Source organism: Phalacrocorax aristotelis, chromosome 11 (assembly GCF_949628215.1).
Source record: "Phalacrocorax aristotelis chromosome 11, bGulAri2.1, whole genome shotgun sequence".
Classification (NCBI taxonomy): Eukaryota; Metazoa; Chordata; class Aves; order Suliformes; family Phalacrocoracidae; genus Phalacrocorax; species Phalacrocorax aristotelis.
This window is the reverse complement of record NC_134286.1, coordinates 23,527,818-23,538,238: the sequence shown is the minus strand read 5'-3', so window position 1 is coordinate 23,538,238 and position 10,421 is coordinate 23,527,818.

Here is a 10,421-nt window from a genome sequence, read left to right as displayed (position 1 = left end):
ATCCAGATGAAAGAATGCTGGCAAAATAAAAGAGATTTCTGTGTCAACGTACTAGATTTCACCCTCTTTCCTGTGCTTCCAAGTAAGATTTTTGCCACAAAATACAGCCAGGGCAGCCTGGCAGGTGTGATTTGGCAGGACCGTCTGTGCTCACAAGCAAGACGTCATTCTGTTGTTCCCTTGAATAAGCCACACAGAGCTAGAGGATCCCCCAGCAGGGAACGCCTCTGAATCCACACACCTGATCAACGCAGTCATTCAGGCAGCACTGTTATTTAGTCTGAGTCTGCAGAGGTTATCCAGGCACACATGCAGAAGATTAATCCTCTAGCGTATGTTATCATATAATACCAGTTCACGCATCCACAGTCAGCCCATCTCCTCTTTGCCCCACGCCCCTGAAGCCACGTGCACATCCCAGCAGCTCCCCTGGCTAGCCTGGGAGGGCTCAGAAGCTGAAGCTCAAATGCTACCTGTGCCACACTCGCCCTTCCAAACCATCCACCAGATCGGCTACAGACCAACCTAGGAACCACTAAGGGAACGGCAGTTCCACGTCTCTCCAGGACAGCAAGCGCGTCCTCGATCGGGGCGCTGCGGCAGAGCCCCGGGTGAAGCGGGGTGTTCCTCGGACAGGGCAGCACCAGCACTTTGGGGGATACTCTGTCAGCTAAAGTCACCCCCAACTCTGACAGCGGCAGCCCTGCCCTTGTGGTCCTAAAGGGAGGGTCTGCACTTGCAGACCGGTACTGCTTCACCAGGAGGACCCAAAACTCTCCTTTCCATCCACCTACAGCCACTTTCTAAAAAAAAACCAGAACTAGTTAAAACGTGCTGTGCCCTCTGGCAGAATGCTTCACCGGTCTCTCCAGCTCTGCTCATCCCAAAGTCAAACCCAACAGGGGCGTAAACCTTTGGAGACACCCAGAGAAGATGCTACCGTGGGCTACTTTCTGAACGCATTTAGACACACCAGCCTTATGGATGTTTTTTTTTTTGCTGAAACCGTCACACCCAAAATGAGCTGGAAGTTTCCCTCCACCTTCCCAGGGAGGAGAAGACAGACCAAAATACCCCTGCTATTTACTTTTTGTTTATTGCTAGGAAACAGCTACCATCATCACAGGATTTGGGGTTTTTTTCCTGTCTTGTGCCTTTGGCTGGTTGGTGCCATCCGTTACCTGACCAAGCCCGGCACGGCCAGAGCTGGTTTAGGGAACAGACCTGCACAGCAGCCTCCGTTCAAGTTGCAGGGCTTCATTATCAGGGCAAGCCATGAAAGACCTGAGGATTTCTTGTTCTGGGATGCCAGGGGATATATCTTCTCGCCTTTGATATTGTGAGTTTTGCCTACTTTTCACAGACTTTTCCGAACTAAACACCCCTGACCTGTGCCCCTGCACTGGGCTCAGCGCCCATTTTAGGTTTGCGTTCTTGATTTTGTAAAAATGTCAAACCACAACGACAACTCACCCAGCTGAAGAACAAGCGTCCTGAGCCCTACTTGTTCACCACCTACTACGCACGCCAGGCAAACAAGCCGCTTCCCCGAGTCCGACCAAAGACCCAGCCCTCAGGCCCCGGCTCTGGGGGCTGTTTCCCCACTGGGCTGTTCCAAATAGGCCTTTCTCATCCCCTTACTAGCACATTTCCTCTCAATACGGATCACTGAGTCGAGCAGAGAGCCAGGCCCGCCACAGGAAGATGCGAGTTCAAACCCCCGGCCCAAGCTCAGCAGAGGACGTGGACGGGGGGAGCCCTGCCTTCCGAAGGAGTGCGGCACGCACAAGGCTACTGGATTTGCTCTCGCTGCAGACCACAAATGCCAATGGGGACAAGAGGAGCATTGTCACCAGTCCTGGAACACTTCCACAGAGGGTTCCAACTTTGACAAAAAAACAAGGCCGTGGCGGTGGTGAATTTTAAAAAATGAGAAAACCCAAGTTAATCCAGATCTTCAAAAGGTTCTAACAGAAAATCCCTAGTAGGTGCAGTACAGAGAGGACACTGTTCTCACATAATTTCCTATCCAGCGCTTTACTACCTCCCTCCCCACAGAGCTGGAAGGCCGGATGCTTCTCACTGGCAATGCCAAGCTGACTCGGACACCAGCCTGGTAGATGTGTCCCCCCCCGTCTCTGGAGAATCCTTAGGATTTGTGGGGTTTCTGGAGAAACAAGTTCTCTTTCCACCAAGGTCAGGATTAACATCTTCCCATCACACCCGTTTCAGCAACATCTTTGGAGTACAGAGATGTCCGCAGTTTCTGGGACTTCCTTAACGGCTCCCTCCGCCCACGAGGAGTACGGTTGTCCTGAACTCTGGTGGCTTGCAACCAGGGCCTTCTTCTAAGGCATCCGAAGACGACAGGAGGCTTCTGCTCATTTGCAAGCCCCAGCTTACCAAATGTCAAGCAGGAAGTCACATATACACACGCACGCTCAGACTTGACACTAGGCCATAATGGACAATCTTCAAAGAGAAGCAGCTGGCAAGCATCCCTTCCTACTTGTGAGTACTGCCATGAAACTCCCCGTGCCTCAGAAGTCATTGCTGCGACCGCCCTGTCATCCCCAGCCAGCTTGACCTCGGTTGGCCTCAGCTGATAAGAAAGTTACAAACAAAAAAACACACCATCGAGTGCAGGGTCAGCATGGGCTCGTGGGAACGGCAGCGATCTGGCTTTGCAGGGCAGTGGTGCCTTCTGAGACATCCCCTCCTCCAATGGCAAGGAAGAGTCCCGGCACCCCGTGTGCTTTAAATAAGGCTATTCCTCCACTCACACCCCGACCAGTGGGAAGGGACGCGGCTGCGAACGAGCACAGACACACGGGCAGACGCAAGCACTCAAAAAATTAGTATTTTCTAGCCCTTCGCAAAGGAGCACATCAGCTGAGCGCGGGGGGATCCAGCCTGGAATCGCTGGAGGCTTTGCAGCGTGGGGTCCACGCAAGGTTGCCTGTAGTTCCTCTCGGGCACAGGTCACGAGTAGGGCACTGACAGAAGTATGGGGGAAAGGGGGCTTTTCATCCCACCGCTTCAGAGCTTTCCCAAGCCAACAGAGCATCTCTTCAGACCCACCCCTAAGAAGGGAAATGAGTGAGGGCAGGATAGGCCTGAGCACCGTCATTTGCTCTCTTTACTCTCCATTACTACACTGGTCGTGCCAGGGGTTAAAAGTGGGGGATATCAGCCCAGAGAGGGGAAAGGATCTTACGAAGTTCAGAGATCAGCAGCACCAGAGCGCTTGACAAGAATGAAAACGTTTGCTGCAGAAAAGCACCCCTGGAAAGATGCCAGAGCTGTGCTCCAGGACTCCAGATCTCTCTGGCAAAAGAGGCAGGGTAAAGCGAAAGCTGGCAGCAAGATTTAAGGATCACAAGTAGAAATGCAGGAATAACATTTTTGGTTGTGGGGTTTTTTTGAGTTTTTTGTTTTGTTTTGTTTTTAAATAATGCCAATGAAGATGTCTGTCAGTTTCTGAGCTTTCAAAGTCAGCATTCCCAGTGCCCCAGAACTAAACCCAAGCCTTCCTGGCGGATCACCAAACACAAATACACTGAGCATTTAAGTTGGATGAGAACAGGCCTCCCCAAAGCAGGAGGATTTGCCTGCTTACAACCCTAGAGAAGCATATTCCCAAAGGATTTGGTCATGCAGGTCCCCAGCAGTCTCCTCTCCAGAATGTTTTACCTGCTTGAATTCCTGAGGGACTGTCCCCAGGTTTTCCTCTTTGGGTCCCAGAGGAGAGCTACTGTACCTGATGTCTGCAGGAACATTCTCTCCTTCCAGCCATCCCTGCTCTACTGTATGTTGCTTCCTACAGCACGGTCCCTACATTCGGGTAATGCAGACTCACCCCAGGAGATATAGGGGGAGTAAAAAAGCAGACACACCCCGCTGGCTAATTTACAAGACTAATTACAGCCAGGCTCAAGTGATGTTGACTGAATTATATTGCTTCCCATGGGCACAATAACTTCTCATCATGTTGTGTTTTCAAGCAGAGGACGAGAACAGATGAGTCAAGACCAGAGGCAGAGCAGGACCCGTGCGAGGGCACATGGGGGCAACCAGAGCACTGCAGCAGCGCAGGAGGGCAAAGGAAACGGGAGAGGAGAGGTGATGGGAAGGAGCTGGAACAGGCAACGACATGGTCGCAGACTCCCATTTCTTCCTCGAGGTGAGCCCAGGACGCCAGCTTGGGTGCAGCTTTCCCCCTTAGAGATCGGCTTTCCCCCACCACCACTCAGCCACGCTCCACATCCCTGCTCCCAGACTTGCAGCTCTACCATAGGGCACCATCCCCATCCTTCAGGCACCATCTCCATCCTCCCGGCACCATCAAGCCCAGCAGCTCCCTCAGGGACATGGAGCCAAGGGGACACCCAGCCAGCAAGGCAGAGCCTCACCAGCCAGGGCCTGTCCCACAGTACCTGAGCAAGGCGAGTAGAGCAGGGCTGGAGAAGGCAAGCCAGGTTCAACCAAGCATTGAAGTCATTGGGTAAGCTCAAGGTGACAAGGCACATTTTGAGGTCAAGTCAGCCCATGGGTCAAGGTCTGGCTTAACAGAGCCCATGGCTAAGCAGGAGCATAGCTGGGACTGAGCTGGAGACTGAAACTCCTAGAGCTGAACTGAAATAGTGCTCCAGGGCCCATGGGTGGGGACGGAGGTGTCAGGTGAGGCTGATCAGGGCCGTTACAACCAATTAGTGCCCTAAAGGTCCTGACAGCCACCTCCAGCCCAGGCCTGAATACATTTCAGGGTAAAGAGCTGCATTCCTTTTGCATAGGGTGAATGAGTGTCTGTATGTCCGTACGTTAGGGGGTGAAAGATGAACCTCTTAAATTATTCTTCCAGATATTTCTCTGCTGTATGACCATACCTGTATGATCTGAGTCCTCTCATATGACCACACACAAAAACCAGAGCACAACTGACTCCCTGTGGGACATTTTTATCTGCAGGTTAAATCCAGTGATTCAGGCTTGAAGTAGAAGCAATTATTTTTGTTTATCGATGCTTTAAGGACTGCTTTGACTAGAAAGCCATCAACGTGTTCCCACAGTTTGCAAACCTGTGAGGGATGGATGCCCTAATCTGTGCCTCTCTGCAGACCACAAAGATATGCCGATCACAGCCGTAAGCTGACTTGTTGCCGTGCCACAATATCATGGGACTTGGCTTTATTTTGGTGTTGCAGCTTTAAAAAGTTAAAAGTTAGCTCCCAGGCAAAGCCATGCACTGGGATGACTTACTCCAAGACGAGCAGGAGGGCTGCAGATCAAAGGCCAGGAGCAAACTCTGTTTTAGCTCCAAGCTCCGGAGAACTACTTCCTATATCTCAAACTGGGAATGCTGGACCTAAAGCTACTGGTCCAAGACAGTCCCAGAGCACACAAACAGCCCAAAACTTGGTTGCCATTCACTTTATCTTGGGCTGACCTCGTCCATCATAGTAGCACTCTTTCGGTTATGCTCATTCACAAGGTCTTTTCTGTGAGCTAAGAAATTCATGCTTCTTAGGTTTTACTTATTAGCCCTTTCTCTTGTGATAGTTGAGTTTCATATGGACAGGAATAGGTTAGGTAGGAATAGGGAAGAGCAGAAGGCTGTTGAGTTGATGGCCACCAGGTGACCCGAAGCCTGTGCTAAGAGGGACAAAGGGATGTAAGAGGACGAACACAGGACAAGTCAAAGCGATGCATCGAGGCACCTACACTCAGTGCAAAACTGTGATTTTTCCACACCTTGGCTTCTTGCACAGAAAATACGTTGTAGAAGCCGTTAAAGTTTAGCTGCAGAGGTAAGTTTTCAGAGCGCATCCTTCCAGCAGCTCACTAAGTTAAAAGCAAAAGCTCTGTGCTCTTTCCTGTGACATGATAAGGCTGTGGTATTTCAATTCAACACAGACCTGTCTTTCTTCTCAACAAATATGACTGAAGCATTAGCAGGAGACACGGACGGACGGACTGTGGTCTTTAGCAGGATCTCATCCAGATGCTCTCTCGAGGACTTGAGAGTATGTCTGATTTCCAAATGAAATCTTAGCTCCAGGCTGCAGATCAATCGACCTGGCGTAAAGGTAGCATGAAGACAAAGTATCAGTCTCCTCATCCAATATATCAATGAGGAGTCCGTGATTTTCTGAGCTATGGCTCCTCTGAGCTTGCCATGCGAAGGACTAGCGGATCTTGCCAAGACACCTTCTGTGCTGCTTCCATGGGCATCGGTTAAGCACAAACGGCAGCAGAACACCAAATTAATGATAGCTGACATGTCATCTCTAAAATGTAAGGGCCATCTGTGTAGAACGGACCCCATGAAGCTATTGCTTGCCTGCACGATGCTGCATTACTAGTTGCTGCTGGATTGTACCGTGGCTTAATTCAGAAGTAGTTTCTCCCTTCTGACAATTTAAGTGACCCTTAACATCAGCCTTGAAACTGAATTTTGTTTCAAGGACACTAGCTGGCTGTGCAAGAAGATTGCTGTTTTCCTGGGGGTCTCTGAAGGGGGCTGGAGCCGTTCTTTGTCTCCAGCAGAACAGAAAAGCCCATTGATGCCTCTGTCACATGCAGAAACATGACTGTCCCAGAATAGGGCTGCAGGATCCCTCCCCAGTGGGGCAGCAGCGGAGGTGCCATGCGGACTCGTGTGCTCTGGGAAGAGCCAAGGGGAAGCTGCAGCCTCCACAGGCCAAAGGGTTAACGAGATGCCATGACTTCTGCCCCAGGCGGAGATGAGCTATTTGAGGTGCGCATTTCCTGAGCTGTCAGGGGACTGTACGAGTGCGAGTGCGGAGGGGCAGACTCTCTTAGGGAACGGTGGGAGGTCACCTCCTGATGCCCTTCGAAGACACCCGCCGGTAATGAACTTGTTTGCTCCCTCCAGACCGAAGGGCCAGCCTCAGTGTCACAGGCGTCCCCCAGGACAGAGAAACGCACGGGGAGATGGGAGGGCGGCCGATCCCTAAGCTGGGCTCTCCGGTTTGGTTTGCTTAACAGGATGAAGAAGGTCTGGATGGCGGTTTTGTTCTCCACTCTTCGGAGTGAGGAGTCGTCTCCCATAAACAAGGGTATGCAGTAACTTTTCTATGGATTATCCGCAGCTCTGATCCATCAAATCTTCATCAAATCTTCATCAAACCTTCAAGGAATCATGGAAGTGAGTCAGCGGAGAAACACAGATAATTTGGTTTCACACGAAGAAGGACGATATCTCCCAAACAACCAATATAGAAAATCTCTACCCGATTTACACATCTGGACCACCGAGAAAAGCTAGGCTGGTCAAATTCTCAGTGGCATCTTTGGCCAAATCTCAAGATGAGAGGGAGTCTAATCCATTCCTGTGTCTGGATCCACTCAGAAAGAAGGCTGTAACGGGGTGTACACACAACTATTTTATTGTGAACTTCCGCAGTTCTCCCCTAAGTAGCAGAGACCCTGCACAAGTTCACTCATGATCCCCGTGAAAAGGGCTGAAAAAGGGTAACCACAAATTTGAATGTGTCGGAGTCAATTATAAACCAAGGCAAAAGCAGCATTTCCACTATCATGTTGCCTGGCAAATGCCAACAATAACACCGGAAAGTTTTCCCTGCTGAGAGTTGTCTCAGTTGTCATGGCTGATCTTCATTACCTCTTGAAATTAGAAGTCCTTTATTAATTTCAGGATCTGTCCCTCACTGATTTAGTTCTACTTACGCTTCCGCACTAAGTTATTTTGTTCTTTTCTCGGTTCCTAAAGGAGACTTGATCAATCTCTTCTGTCTCCTCACTTCACCTAGTTTAAAGACTAAGATCCATATCAAGACTGGGACAAAGTTTCTCAGAGTCAGGGAAGAGATTTACTTGCACATTCCACGTTAATGAGGATTTTTTTTTGTCTGTGCCTCCAAGGTATCTTTGAAAAATGTCATCTTACAGGTTGGATAGCCTCTTGCTGTGAGGTGGTTTGCAAGGTTGCGGTCAGGTCAGGAGTCCTGCTCGGTGTTTGGCGCGGCGCGGATGGACTGAGGAGTCTCCGCAGGGAGGGTTTAGGAATTAGTACTGATTTTATGAACTCGCTGAATCCTGACATCTAACCCCCTAATCCTTCTGCTGACAGGGCAGGAGGCGGCCACCGCACGCAGACGTTGTTGCAGCCTGGCTGGATCTTCTCCCTGGGGAGCAACAAACTTGTCCCACAAATAAGGTGACAAACCAAACCTGGGTTCTTACTGGTTTCTGCTCCTCCCCCTACATGCTCCCATCACAGGAGTGTTTGCCAGGGTTATTTCTGGGTGCAGAGAGGCACGTACCTCTGCACTGACCAACCGGCTGGCTGGCCCCAGCCAGGCCAGGCAGGGGTTGAGCTCTGCTTGCCTTCCTGTAACTGGTGATACTGGTTTGGGTTTGTCCTCACTGCTGTGCCGGTGGAAGTACAGTGGAAAACAAGTTATCTCAGTGAAGTTTGTAATTTGAAACATTTGATCAAAACCGAGATTAAATTGACTGGAAAGAAGGACACATGAATGAAGGCGGCACAATCACATAAACCTGATTTCTTTAAAGAACAGACCAGAAATAACTACCATAACCTCAGTCTGATCACTTGTAGCCTGGGAATTGCCAAGGTTTGAAAGCTTGGAATTACCCCAGATGTTGGTCAAGGAAACCAGACGCTACTCCAGGACCTTAGGAAGTCACAAAAACCCCAGGACAACGGATGCTTGGCCATCTGCGCTGGCAGAAGGAGGGCATGCCTTCCTAACAGAAGGGCTCTTTTTCAGCTGAGGGAGCAGCTGAGAGAGAAATCTGTAGCCATGAGACACAGAACAAGAGAACGCCCAGGATATTGGAGGTGAGAATGTAAAGTCTGAAGAGATCTCAAAAACAAAGGAAAACCAGCAGGAGAAATGTGTCCAGATGCTTTACCACTGCGAGCCGATCGATCCGCTTCTTGTGTTGCCTTAAGAAAAGAGTAGTCTTATAATTTCTTGCAAAATCCTCAGTAAAAGCTTTAACTACTCTGTGCCGTCAGAGTACTAAATGGTCAAAGAGCTATGAAAACGTATTTTAATATATAGTAACTGAAGACCAACAATGGCCAACAGGGCTGAAAACAGCTGGAGTCCAGCCTAGCATTTCCAATAGGGAGCAGCAGAAAAATCTGTGCTCCAAACACAGCAACTAAGAGGTTCCATAAAGACACAGTGCGGGCGCCTCCTCAGCTCAGAAGCTTACAAGGATCGGAGTAAGACACATTGGGTCTAAACTCAGCAGCCTCACGATTGTCCAGGAGGAAAAATATTAACTGGGGCTGGACGTGGGTCTGCAAAGCCAGGATGGATATGGGCCTCTCCAGCCCCAATCTCCTTGCCGCCCCCAGCCTCCGGGTGATGACTGTCACTCGTTTTCCTCTGGGTTTTGATGAATCAAAATTATTTGTCGCTTTTGTATTTGTTGCTGTCGTGCCGCACAGGCTGAAGTGGCCTGAGGACGGTCAGACAACACGAGCACGTAGCGCGGAAGTCTGTCTCCAGAAGTGGGTTGCAGCAGATTTGCTGCAAAAAAATCCTCCTACAGGATAATCAAGGACGTAGGAGTACCTTTGCATGACTTTGCTGGTTTTTGAACTTACTAGGCTGTTATAAAAAAAAGTACTTTTTTTTTAATAACTTACATATGCTCCAAAGTTTCAAAATTTCAATCAAGGGGTAAGAAAAAAAGAATAGAGTGGAAGGGAAAAATAATAGAAAGGAACAAACATTTTATCTGACATTTCCAAAGCCAGGCATACTTAAGCAGCAAGTACATTTTGAAGACTGGTAATCAAAGATATAGTAAGAAAACTGATCAGACAAGATCATGGCTTGAAGATAAAACAATATACAAATAACATGATACAACAGAGAAAAGTTCAGAGGTGGGTAACAAGGGTGAGCAAGGCTGTGAGATGCCGTCCTACAAGAGATGTACTTTATTCCTCCCAGGGGCAGGACTTGGCACTTCCCTCAGTTGAACTTCATGGGGCTCCCGTCAGCCCATTTCTCCAACCCGCTGAGGCCCCTCTGGCTGGCGGCACGACCCTCTAGTGTGGCAGGGAAACGTGGCCTTGTTCCGCGTGAGATGCCTTCAGTCTGAGAGGGAGCCTGAACCTATTCATCTGCCCTTGTTTTGGGGCTAAAAGGGCAAAGGCATTCCTGTATCAAAGTGAAGTTGCCCCGACTTAGCATAGCTGTGCCATGCCAGCACATTTCTGAGCCATCCAGGACCCCAGAGCAAGGTCATCTGGCATTTTTTTTAGCCTGTCTCATACCAAATAAACCTCCCGTTCCTGAGAAGAGCTGGGTTCACAGCATGGGGAGGAAAGAATCTTTCCTCTCCAAGCAGGTGGGCCAAGTTGGTTGGGAGAGGCTTTGTCCACGGGTGTG